The 13,094-nt window shown below is 39.3% G+C and overlaps 1 protein-coding gene across 1 annotated transcript in view; it reads right to left on the bottom strand.

Annotated features, from left to right (window-relative positions):
* Usp6nl (USP6 N-terminal like) overlaps positions 1–13,094 on the bottom strand; it is a 303,422-nt gene that overhangs the window by 289,372 nt on the left and 956 nt on the right. The window lies entirely within an intron of this gene.

Raw genomic sequence — 13,094 nt, 5'->3', positions numbered from 1 at the left:
CTTTGTGGAGCCAAGTCAGCTACACTAAGAGATGATTTCTAAGTCTGACCCAAAGTCTCACCCTTTGTGTTAAAAATTCCCAAGAGCTAGAGAGGCAATATTTCTGGAGACAATATGACTATAAGTAACACAAGGCTATCAAAAACATTCCTAGGAGTCAGCCACGGTGATACATCCTGTAATCTCAGCACTCAAAGGTTGAGACAGGAGGGTTGCAAGTTCCAGCCCAGCCTGAGCAATTTAGCAAGACCTTGTCTCAAAATAAAAAAGGGCTAGAGTTGTAGCTCAGTGCAAAGGCCCTGGGTTCGATCCCCAGTACAACAAAAAGAAAAAGATATTTCTAGCCTTTGATTTGGAGCTTCCACCTCTAGTAATTTATCCAAGAGAAATGTTGGAGATGTACAGAGAAATTTATGTTTGTTGTGGTATCTGAAATATTAAAAATTAGGAATAATTTTTTTTTGAGACAAGGTCTCTCTGTGTAGCTCGGCCTGGCCTTGAACTCACCATGTAGCCCAGGTTGGCTCTGAACTCATGGCAATACTCCTGCCTCAGCCTCCATAGTGCTGGGATTAAAAGTGTGCACACCACACCTGGCTAAAAATTAGGAATAGGGCCAGGGATTTAGCTCAGTGCCACTGCACCTGCCGCACAACCACAAGGTCCTGAGTTCGATCCAAAGTACCAAAAATAAATAAATAGACAGATAAAAATTAAAATTAGGAATAATTTTAATGACTATTGCAAGAGATTGGTTGAATAAATTATGACTAAGCTATGTGATAAAATAGCACGATGGTATTAAGTTCACTTGTAAGAAAATATTTACTGTCATGAAAGTATTGATAATTACTTGGGGAAAGGGCAGATTACAAAATAGCATAATACAGTATATTAGTCTAGGTTTACATTATGTATTTAAAGTATATATATTTAGAAAACATGGGTAATGAGTATAAACTGGGACCTCTCTCAAGATCTATTTATAATTGATTTGATCACCAATTTGATTTTGATCACCAGCAATTAATACGATCATCGATTCTATGGGACTATAAAAGGTTAAGGCTATTACCAAGATTCTTCTGATTCTTATGTATGGGGATGAGGAAGAAAACATTTTTGTTATTATGCCTATGCCAAGTTGACCCAGATATGAAATTCAGGCTCATTTTAAATTTATACAATTATACACAGACAGACAGGCAGAGACATATACACAAATATACAAAATGCACAAATCATTTGAGTAGGTAGAAGGGTAGAGAAAGAGACAGAGGAGTTCATATGTTAACCCTTAAATCACTTTTAATTGTACATTAGACTATAGTTCATTAAATGCCTTTGTAATCTGCCAATTTCCTCAATTCATTAAAGTTCAGTTTATCCAATTTGCAGTCCATGTAAAGAGTAAAATGTAATTTTAAAAGTAAATGCAGACGTAGCACTGCTCTCAGCGAAGAGGAAGGGGCTTCCAGACTGCCGTACCACCACTCCCAGCACAGAGGAAGGGACTTCCAGGATGCCATACCACTGCTCCCAGTGCAGAGGAGGTGAGATGTGTGGGCACCAAGGAGCACACACACACACTCCCCACCCCCCACCCCACCCACGTCAAAACAGGAAGATACATAAACAAGTCTCAAAACCAGACTTCCAGATCACCTACAGCAACCCCAAAGGGAAATGGGATGGAACACTCTGACACTCAACAACCTGTTCTCCCTGAACCAGCAACAAAAAAGGATCTGGAAAAATTGAAAGCAGAAATAATTTCTCAGATAACAGCAGAGATGGTGCTCATAGTGCAAAACATGATTAATAAATCTAGAGAGGAGCTGAGGGACATGATGGAATCCCAACATAGGAAACAAATGAAATTCATAAAACAGATGCAAACAGATTTCCAGGCAATTAAAAATTCCACTGAAAGTCTATGCAGCAAAATGAGCCAATGTGAGGAAAGAATTTCAGATATACAAGATAAGATTGCAATTAGTGACCAGGAAAAGAAAAATTGCTTCAACATTCTAAGGGACCATGAGAAATTAATCCAGCAGCTGCTAGAAAATGGAAAGAAGAATAACATAAGACTGATTGGAGTCAATGAAGAAACAGGAGAGAGTGGAGAGGACATAAAAAAAAACTGTTCACAGAAGTAATGGCAGAAAACTTCCCAAGCAGGGGAAAAGAACTTGACATACAGAACTTGACATAAGTGAGGCATATAGGACTCTAACCAGCCTTCATCAAAAAAATCTACACATACACATATAATTGTTAAGATTCCAGAAACCCAACAGAAGAACAAAGTTCTACAGGCAGTTAGAGAAAAGAAATAAATCACATACAAAGGAAAGCCCATCAGAATCACAGCAGACTTCTCAATGCAAACCCTCAAGGCAAGAAGAGGTTGGAATGAAGTATCCCAAGCCCTAAAGGAAAACACCCTCCAACGCAGACTGAGGTACCCTGCAAGACTATCTTTCAAAATTGATGGAGAAATAACATACTTTCATGACAAAGAGCACCTTAGGAACTTCATGCATACCAAACCAGCACTCCAAAAACTTTTAGACAAAATCCTAGGAAAAGACAATAAGGATCACATCCCCAGGAAGCCCAGCAGAATGAATCCACTGGGCACGACAAGCAATTAAAAGCAAAGGGGGAGAATCCATCAAAAGGAAAAAGTCATGACAATGATAAGTCAATACATATCAGTTATAACCATCAATGTTAATGATCTCAATTCACCAATCAAAAGAAATAGACTGGCAGAATGGGTCAAGAAGCAAGATCCAACAATATGCTGGATACAAGAAACACTTAATTCAAAAAGAAACTCATAGACTGAAAGATAAAGGGTAGAAAACAATACTCCATGCAACAGAAACCCAAAAAAAAGCAGGAGTAGCTATCCTCTTTGCAGATCAAGTGGATTTCAAACCCACACTGATTAAGAGAGACAAAGAAGAACACTACATCCTTGTAAAGGGACCAATCCAAGAGGAAGAGATGACAATCATAAATATCTATGCACCAAACACTAGTGCACCCAACTATATAAAACAAATACTAATGGACATGAAAAGTCATATATGCACTAATACAATAGTAGTGGGGGACCTCAATACCCCACTGTCACATATAGATAGATCAACTAGACTAAAAATAAGTAATGAAATACTGGAACTCAATCAAACTCTTGAACAAATGAACTTAACAGATATTTACAGACTGTTCCACCCCACAAAATCAGAATACACATTCTTTTCAGCTGCACATGGATCATTCTCCAAAATGGACCACATACTCGCTCATAGAACATGTTTAAGTAAGTGCAAAGGAATTGAAGTTATCCTCTGTATATTATGAGACCATAGTGCAATGAAATTGGAGCTCAATAGCAAAACAAACTGCAAAACTTTCATAAACACGTGGAAATTGAACAACGCACTTCTGAATAACCAATGGGTCACAGAAGAAATTAAAGAAGAAATTAGACAGTTCCTTCAATTAAATGACAATGACAATACAACGTATTGGAATCTATGGGACACAATGAAAACAGTCTTATGGGGGAAATTCATAGCAGTGAATACACATATTAGGAAAACAGAATGAGCCCAATTAAACAACCTGATGCTGAACCTCAAGATTCTAGAAAAAGAAGAGCAGGACAAACCCAAACCTCATACAAGGGAGGAAATTATAAAGATCAAGGCAGAAATCAATGCAATGGAGACTAAGAGAACCATACAAATAGTCAATGAAGCCAAGAGTTGGTTCTTCAAAAGAATAAACAAAATTGACAAACCCTTAGCCAACCTTATTAGAAAAAGGAAAGAAAAGGCCCAAATCCAAGCAATTAGTAATGAAAAGGGTGAAATTACAACAGACCCACCAGAATCCAGAGGATCATCAATACCTACTTCAAGAAACTGTATGCCCGAAAGAAAAAAAAAAGTGAACATTAATTATCAGTGGCCCGGGGATTTAGCTCAGTGGTTCCGGTGCCTGCCTCACAAGTGCAAGGTCCCAAGTTTGATCCCCGGCACGGAAAAAAAAAAAAAAAAAAATTGAAGAAACTATATGCCAAGAAGATGGAAAACACAGAAGAAATGGACAGATTCCTAGATACATATGAATTACCAAAGTTGAATGAAGAAGACTTAAACTTCTAAACAACCTAATATCAATCAATGAAATTGAAAATATAATTAAAAACTTACCAACTAAAACAAGCCCAGGTCCTGATGGCTTCACTACTGAATTCTATAAGACATTTAGAGAGGAACTACTGCCACTACTGTTTAAACTCTTCAATGAAACTGGAAGGGAAGCAATACTCCCAAATTCATTCCTGGAAGCAAGCATCACCTTGATCCCCAAAGCAGAGAAAGACCCAACCCAAAAAGAGAACTATAGGCCAATCTCACTAATGAACATAGATGCAAAAATCCTTAATAAGATACTGGCAAATAGAATGCAGAAGATCATCAAGAAGATCATACACCGTGACCAAGTGGGATTCATCCCAGGGAATGCAGGGATGGTTCAACATAATGCAAATCAATCAATGTAATACACTATATCAATAGAGCCAAGGACAAAAACCTTATGATCATCTCAATAGATTCAGAAAAATCATTTGACAAAATCCAACACTCATTTATGTTAAAAACCCTACAAAAAATTGTACCTCAATCTGATAAAAGCCATCTATGAAAAATCAACAGTCAATATCATACTAAATGGTCAAAAACTGAAATCCTTCACACTAAGATCAGAAACAAGACAAGGATGTCCACTATCACCACTCCTGTTCAATATAGTTTTGGAAGCATTAACCATGGCAATTAGACAAAAGAAAGAAATAAAAGGAAAATAGATAGGAAATGAAGAGGTCAAATTGTCATTGTTTGCAGATGACATGATACTCTATATGGAAGACCCCAAGAACTTCACCAAAATTCTTCTAGACTTAATAACCAAATTCAGTAAAGTAGCTTGATACAAGGTCAACACACAAACATCAATAACTTTTCTCTACATGAACAACAGACTCACTGAGAGAGAAATAGGGCAAACAATTACTTTCACAATAGCATCCAAAAACTGAAATACCTAGGAATCAATCTAAGGAAAGAAATCAAGATTTCTTCTCTGAAAACTATAGTACTCTAAAAAGAGAGACTGAAGATGATATCAGAAAATGGAAAGACATCCCCTGCTCCTAGGTAGGAAAGATCAACATAGTGAAAATGGCCATACTTCCAAAACTGCTATAGAGATTCAATGCAATCCCAATTGAAATCCCAGCACCACACTTCACGGGCCTTGAGAAAACAATCCAAAAATTCATTTGGAACAAGAAGAGACCCAGAATAACAAAAGCAACTCTAGGTAACAGAGACATGACAGGTGGTATCACAACCCCCAACTTGAAACTATACTACAAAGCTACAGTGATAAAAACAGCATGGTAATGGCAAAGAAACAGATCTGAGGACCAGTGGAACAGATTGGAAGATGCAGAAATAACTCCAGGCACACTCAGCCATCTCATCTTCGATAAAGGAGCCAAGCACCCTCACTGGAGGAAAGATAGCCTCTTAAATAAATGGTGCTGGAAAAACTGCGTTTCAACTTGTCAAAGATTAAAACTAGACTTATATCTCTCACCATGCACTCAACTAAAATCAAAATGGCTTAAAGACCTAAATATTAAAATAGAAACACTGAATCTGCTGGAACAGAGGTCAGATAGAACCCTTGAAGACATTGGTGCAGGAAAAGATTTTATGAACAAAACCTCAGTTGCCCATGGACTAGCACAAACAATCAACAAGTGGGATCTCTTCTTACTAAAAAGCTTCTGCACAGCAAGAGAAACCACCAACAGTGTGAAGAGACAACCCACAATGTGGGAAAAAATCTTCACCTGCTCTTCCTCAGACAAAGGTCTACTATCTAGAATCTATAAAGAACTTAAAAACATCAGACCTCCCAAATTTAAAGACCCAATCCAAAAATGAGCATCTGAAATGAGCAGACATTTCTCAGACAAAGAAGTAGAAATAGCAAATAAACATATGAAAAAATGTTCAACATCACTGGTCATTTGAGAGATGCAAATGAAAGCAATGCTGAGATTCCACCTCACTCCAGAAAGAATGGCTGCTCTCATGAAATCAACCAATAACAAATGCTGGCAGGGCTGTTGGGAAAGAGGAACCCTGCTCCACTGCTGGTGGGGGTGTAGACTGGTGCAAGCACTGTGGAAATCAGTATGGAGATACCTCACAGAACTAGAAACGGAAGTCCCATTCAACCCAGCTATTCCCCTGCTGGGTATCTTCCCCAAAGAATTAAAAGAATCATACCACAGTGATATATGTGCACCCATGTTCATAGCAGCACAATTTGTAATAGCTAAAACTTGGAAACAGCCCAATTGTCCATCAACTGGAGACTGGATAAAGAAAATGTGGCTTTTGAATAAAATGGAGTACTGCTCAGTCATAAAAAACGAGAAATTAGAGACATTTATATCTAAATGGATGCACATTGAGGCGATACTCTTAAGTGAAATAAATAGGACACACATGTATAAATACCGAATAGTTTCTCTAGTGTGAGAAACTGAAAGTGTAAATAAGGACTAAAAGGTATAATAGACAATGTGAAATAGGAAGAAAAGGGGCAAAGGGGAAGGGTAAGTGGGAGGGGTATGGGAAAGGAAAGAAGGGAATGGAATTAATGTGAGAAACTGAAAAAATGGAAACAAAGTCTTTGTAAATAGGGAGGGATGGAGGGGTTGAAGGGAGGGCAGGGGAAGGGGGAAAAATAAGAACCAAGAGAAATTATGTAAAGGTGCAAATTTCCAATGATGAATGTCATTATATTGTACAGCTAAAATATACCAATAAAATAAACATTTAAAATAAATAAATAAATAAAAGTAAATGCTGAAATGTAAAAAGTAACATCCTTACAGTATCATGTGGAAACAAAGTGTTGTCATTAAAGCAAGTGTGACAAAGGCCAAAACATCCCCGTCTAGTACACATGGTCACTGTTGTCCAGCTCCCCCACCCTGTATTAATTATGTTAATGCATTGCACATTTAGCCTGACAGTAGAAAAAATAATCAATTCAGCCTAGTGACCGAGGTGGCACAGCCAATTTCCCCCATAACATCTCATCACTAAGAATGAAAGGAATACACTGAAAAAAGAAAAAGAAAACTCTAGTCCAAACAAATGAATGAAATTTGCCACCAACATACCTGTTATTGAACGACGAAAATAGTGGTGCTTTTATTATATATAAGATAGGGCCTCAAAACATCAGATACTCTTTTTTTTTTTTTGGTACCAGGGATCAAATGCAGGACTTTTCGCTTGGGAGGCAAGCACCAGAACCACTGAGCTAAATCCCTGGCCCCCATCAGATACACTTTTTAAAAACAAAAATCAGAGGCTCTGATGAGAGAGCTGAAATCCCATTGTTCCTGACATTAGTTTCAGCTTACCCCGCTCCCTCACCTCCAGCCCCCAGCCCTGTGCCACCCAGAGGCTCCAGATCTCCAGATCCTTGGCTGAGATCACAGGGATCCTTGATCAGAGAGAGTGGAAGTTCTGCTTTGTCTTGCCTCTCTGCACAGATGCTGTCTTTGGATTTTGATTTTCTAACTCTCTTATTTTGCTCATTAAATTGTCCTTTACATTTCTTTCCTGTCATCCACAGCTGGTCAATATGACCAATGAGACAGAATTCAAAAGAGGCTGCATTATCTTGAAATTTCCTTAGCCATTGATTCACCTAGCATAGTCTGTGCAGCTCAGCTTGGTTAGGCCACCCCCGTGTGTCTCTAGAGGGAACTACCACTCAAGATCTTTGAAACCTCATCACTTTGAATCAATAATCCATACTAATTTTTTGCCTACTGACATTGAGCGCTTGATACATCTAAAGCATCAGGGTAGCAGACACAGAAGTGATTAAGGCATAGACCTTGTGCCCAAGACACTTGCAGTTTCATAGAGGAGAGCAGATATGTAGAAAAAAATTCTAAAAAAGAGAAAGCAATACATTCCTTTGATTGTCACAGCCAGTGTGCTCTGAAGACTGAAAGAAGGCAAAATTAATTCCAGCTTGGGGGCATCTGAAAGGTTTCAGGCATGTGACATTTGATGTAGGCTGAAGATGGGTCATGATTTAAAATCATCCATTTCTGGGCTATTTAAGCAGTAGTAAAGTCAAGACATCAAGGTAGAAAAACACAGAGCCTGTAGAAGGAATAGCAAGAAGTTTTGTGTGTTTGAGTCATGGATCTATACAGAGTATTAATGTAGAATAAGATTTGAAGAGTAAGGGGTTTGTACATCAAACTAAAAAACTTGTACTTCTCTAGGTGATATAACAGGAGCCAGAGAAGATGTTTGAGCAGATACGATGTTCGTGTATTCAGCAGTCTCATCCTACAAGTAATAGTATGCCTGTCTGTGCCAGGTGCAAGGTGTCAGGTGCCTGGTGGTGAGAAAAGCATGCGCTGGCTCTGCCGTCAGAACTTATAGTGGAGCCAGAAGAGAAATGATTGAGAAACAGATATAAACACCTGATTTTAAAGGATTAGATAGGCAAGGAAAAGGAACAAAAATCTATTAGAACATAGAGGGGCTAGGAACTTCATCAAGATTGGGGGTCAGAAAGTGGCATTTTTGGAAATGGGACCTGAACTTGGGAGTACATGTAGCCAAGTGAAGATTTGAGAGCTGAATCTTCCACATTCATGAAAAGGCTCTGAAGCAGGAAGATGTTGGAGCTCCAGAGACTGGATATCAACTCCTACATGCACAGAATAGAGGGTGGTTGTCAGGGACTTGGGGTGGGGAATTAGGATATAAAGTTCTATCTACACTAGAAGAATAAGTTCTGGAGACCTAATGTAAGGTAAGATGAGCATAGTTAATAATACTGTATTGTTACTTGAAATTTACAGAGAGAATAGATCTTAAATGTTCTCATAACACACACACAAATGGTAGTTATGTGAGGTGATGGACACGTGAGCTTGATTGTAGTGATCACTTCATAATGCATGCATTTATCAAAAAATCACATCATACATCTTGAATATATACAATTTTGATTTGTCAACTATATCTCAATAAAAGTGGAAAAGAGGACTGGTTATGAGTGGAGAAAGGAACAAAGAGAGAAAGTGGCAAGGTTCTAAAGAGAGAAACTGGCACTGGTCCCTGCTGGCCTTCCAAGGCATGGCAGTGAGTCTGGGTTTTAAGCGACATGAGGAGCTGCCGACAACTTGATCCACAATTTAGAAACATCATCTGGGAACAATGCAGAGGGAATTGGGGCCCTGTTACCTATAATCACAATGCTGTGAAGCATGCACACATCATTAGTGTATATCACTCTTCCATATCCCTCACTTGAAGTTACTGTTTTGTTTCAGGCTTATGAGCAAACTCAAGAACCCGTACTAAGTGGGAATAAAAGGAAGTTAATTTCATTCATGTACACTTCTCCTCATTTAGTCTCTAAACTAATTTTCACCCAATTTGAGGTATGGATCTTAAATGTTCAAATGAGAACGGGAACCAGGGAGGGGAGAGGGGGAAAGGTAAGAAAGGACAAGAAAAAAAAGAGAGAAAATCAAAGGAAAAAAATGGAAACAATGCTTTTGTACATAAGGGAGGGAATGGGGAAAAAAAGAAGCAAGATATATTATGTACTGGTACAAATTCCCTATGATGAGTGTTATCATTATGTATATCTAAAATGTACCAACAAATGTTTTTCCAAAATAAAAAAAACAATTTCACTAAAAAAGAAATTTAAGTTTGCAAAAAACATCTGGGGTGGCCGGGGATTTAGCTCAGTGGTTTCGCCGCCTGCTGTGCAAGCACAAGGACCTGAGTTCGATGCCCGGTACAAAAAAAAAACCCACAAAAACATTTGGGTGGGCCAGGGATTTAGCTCAGTGGTTCTGCTGCCTGCCTTGCAAGCACAAGGACCCGAGTTCAATCCCCGGTACCAACCCCCCCAAAAAACATTTGGGTAATGACTATTGCTATACATAAAATATAAAATAATGAAACTGGAACAGTGAAAAGCATGCACAGCTTTATGCATCCACAAAATTCTGAAAACTTTCTGGTTAATAGGAGCTTGAGCCTCATCAGGCTTTTGAGGATAGGGAGACAGACTTGGGGAAGAAAATGAGACTGGAAAGCCAGAATTAGAGAATCAGCCAGAGGCCAGAGGGATCCCCAGTGAAGCTAAGTTCCCACATCATCCCCATCACACCTCTGACCCATGCCATCACACGTCTGTCTCAGACAGGCCTGAAATAAAATGTTTTTAAAAGTTCAAGAACGACTCCATAAGAAGCTAAAAATCTGCCCTTTTCTTTCTCTGCACCCTGAGGAGGTCTAAATCTTCCTTCACTCCTACATCAAACCTGAGACACTAGGCTTCCTAGAACTATCTTTTTATTCTGCTTTATTTCTGCAACATTCTGCCAAGCATTGGTGGGTCCTTAAAGGAAATGTGAAAAGGTAGCAGAGACACATCTGTCCAGCAAAGACATGTGGCACAGGGGAGGCACACATAAATCAGAGCCAGAGAGAAGCCTGCTAGCAACCTAGAAATCAAATTGAGTCAGGGAGAAGGGTCATGTGGAAAACAGATTAGAAGGGCACTGAACAAGAGAGAGAGAAAGACAAGCAGCCCCTACAAAAATTAATGAGAGGCTGAGGAGGCCTGTAGAAGCAGCCTGAATTTGAAAGAGCCTCACATTGCTGGAGGATGGACCAGCATTTCAGCAAATTATATCGACTCATGGCTGGATAATGAGATGGCCATCCATCTCCACTTCCTTGTGTGTTTGCCACTCTCAAAACAGGACTACAGGGTCTGAAAGAAACTAGGGAAATGGGAGAATGAGCATAGGAATTTAGATGAGGATAAAAGTCTCTGTCCACAGTGCCATCTTTCAACTGACCCTCAGCATCAACTCCAGGGACTCAACTTAGTACAAACACAGCTGGCCAAACCTCTATGAACTAGACTCATAAAACTTACCTATATGATGTTAATAGAGATGACATAAATTAAAGTACCAAGTAAAGGCACTGGCATAGAGTGGGGGCTCCATTAAGAGCAATTGTCATTATTATTAAGTAAAATTTAGAAGCAAGTGAAGTTATTTCCGAAACTTCATTTAATCCACGACTTTCCAGCTCTGAGTATCCTGCCAGTTTCTTCCTTTTCTCAAAATCTTGTACACTCTGCCCTCTATATCCATAAGTTCCACACCATGAATTCAACCAACCATGGTTTAAAAATGTTTGGAGAAAAAAATTTGCAGGAAGTTTGAAAAAGTAAAAAATTTGCTACCTTGAGTATTATGCTGAATCTATGTGTATAAAGTGATGTGTAGGTATGTGGTGTTATAAGTAATCTACAGATTATTAAAAATGTGGTGGCTCATGCTTGTTAATCCCAGCTACTCAGGAAGCCTAGCCAGAAGAATCACAAGTTGGAGACCAGTGTGGGTGATTTAGCGAGACCCTGGGGATGTGGAGATTTATCTCAGTGGTAGAGCACCCTTGGGTTCAATATATGAGAATGTATGTAGGTTATATGCCAATACTACACCATTTCATACAAGGGACTTGAGCAGGCACAGATTTGGGTATGTATGGGGAGTCCTAGAACCAATCCTACGCAGATATCAAGGGACAACTGTACACCAGTTTTCTCTTTTATTCCAACTCCTAAATTGAGGTGAAGCAATCTCTTTATATTTTCCCACCCAAACCTTCAGTCCTCCCAGTGAAACTAAGCAAAGTTACAGGTATCCTCCAACAATAGACTTGGGCCCATAATTGTGATCATTTTGATCAGGGTTTTGGATCATGTATGCTCTGCATTATTTGGGGCACTTGGCAGGTCTAAGAGGACAGATACAAATCCCAGCACAAGCTCAAGTGTTCTAGATACTTAACTTGGGCTGGAGATGTAGCTCAGTGACATAGTGCTTGCATAGCATGCTCAAGGCCCTGGGTTTGATCCTCAAAACAGCAAAAAGAATACACAAACACACACAAAATTAAATTGTTAAAATTTAACTTTATGTGCGAACTTCATTTCTATTTTCTGTTATTTTGACATAGTGATCTTTGTTCATGCTTTTTTTTTGTACCAGGGATCGAACTCCAGACCTTGCTCTTTTGAGGTAGAAGCCAGAACCACTGAGCTAAATCCCCTGCCCTGTTCATGCTTTTTGTTGTTTTCTTGTCCTTGCTCTACCTCCTATCACAGAATAGGACAAAGGAAATGGAGCAGAGGGGTGGTGGAGTGGTAGTGATCGCAACTGATATTTTAAATACTGTCTTTTACATACTATTTTGTCCAGTTATGAAGCTGAGGAATCCAGTGTGACCTCTTTAAACCATTATGGAACTGCAATGGCCCCATTTGAGTATGTCCTTTGTATAACTGTTATCTTTGCAAAACTTCACTGTGGGAAAGGGTGCAGGGACCTAGGGATGGCATCTCCCCTAGAGACAGTAAGATCCTGACCCTTGAGACCATTTATTCTATGCCCCTACAAATCTCCACACTTTGGAAATTAAATACTTGAGGGAAGTGACTATCAAATAGCAATGAAGATATTCTCACCCTCTAACTTTCCCACTTCAGGAAGTGCATGGCCTCCTGTCAGCCCCTGAGATTCCCACGAAGGGCTCCAGCCCATCCTCGGTGCATTTCAAAAACTCACACTGTAAAAGTGGACCCCATAGGCCTCCATAAAAAGATGCAAAGCATTCAAAAGTCCAAGTCTGCCTAGGCTACACCTCAGCCCGCAGGGCCTGACAGTGTTTCCTGTGGGTGGTGTGTGCAAAGCAATTTGTAACAGCTCATGCCACTCACAACCTGATGACATTAATTTTCCTTTTCTTTTTTTTTTAACACTAATTTTTCTAACAAGGGCATCCAGCACATTTCTGGTGTTGGTGCAAAAAGAAACAAGATAACCCAGTGCTTGCCTCCTCAAA

Source organism: Heterocephalus glaber, unplaced genomic scaffold (assembly GCF_053883595.1).
Source record: "Heterocephalus glaber isolate CG9 unplaced genomic scaffold, H.glaber_assembly_v1.0 deba00001472, whole genome shotgun sequence".
NCBI lineage: Eukaryota > Metazoa > Chordata > Mammalia > Rodentia > Bathyergidae > Heterocephalus > Heterocephalus glaber.
This window is presented reverse-complemented; position numbering and strand designations above follow the sequence as displayed.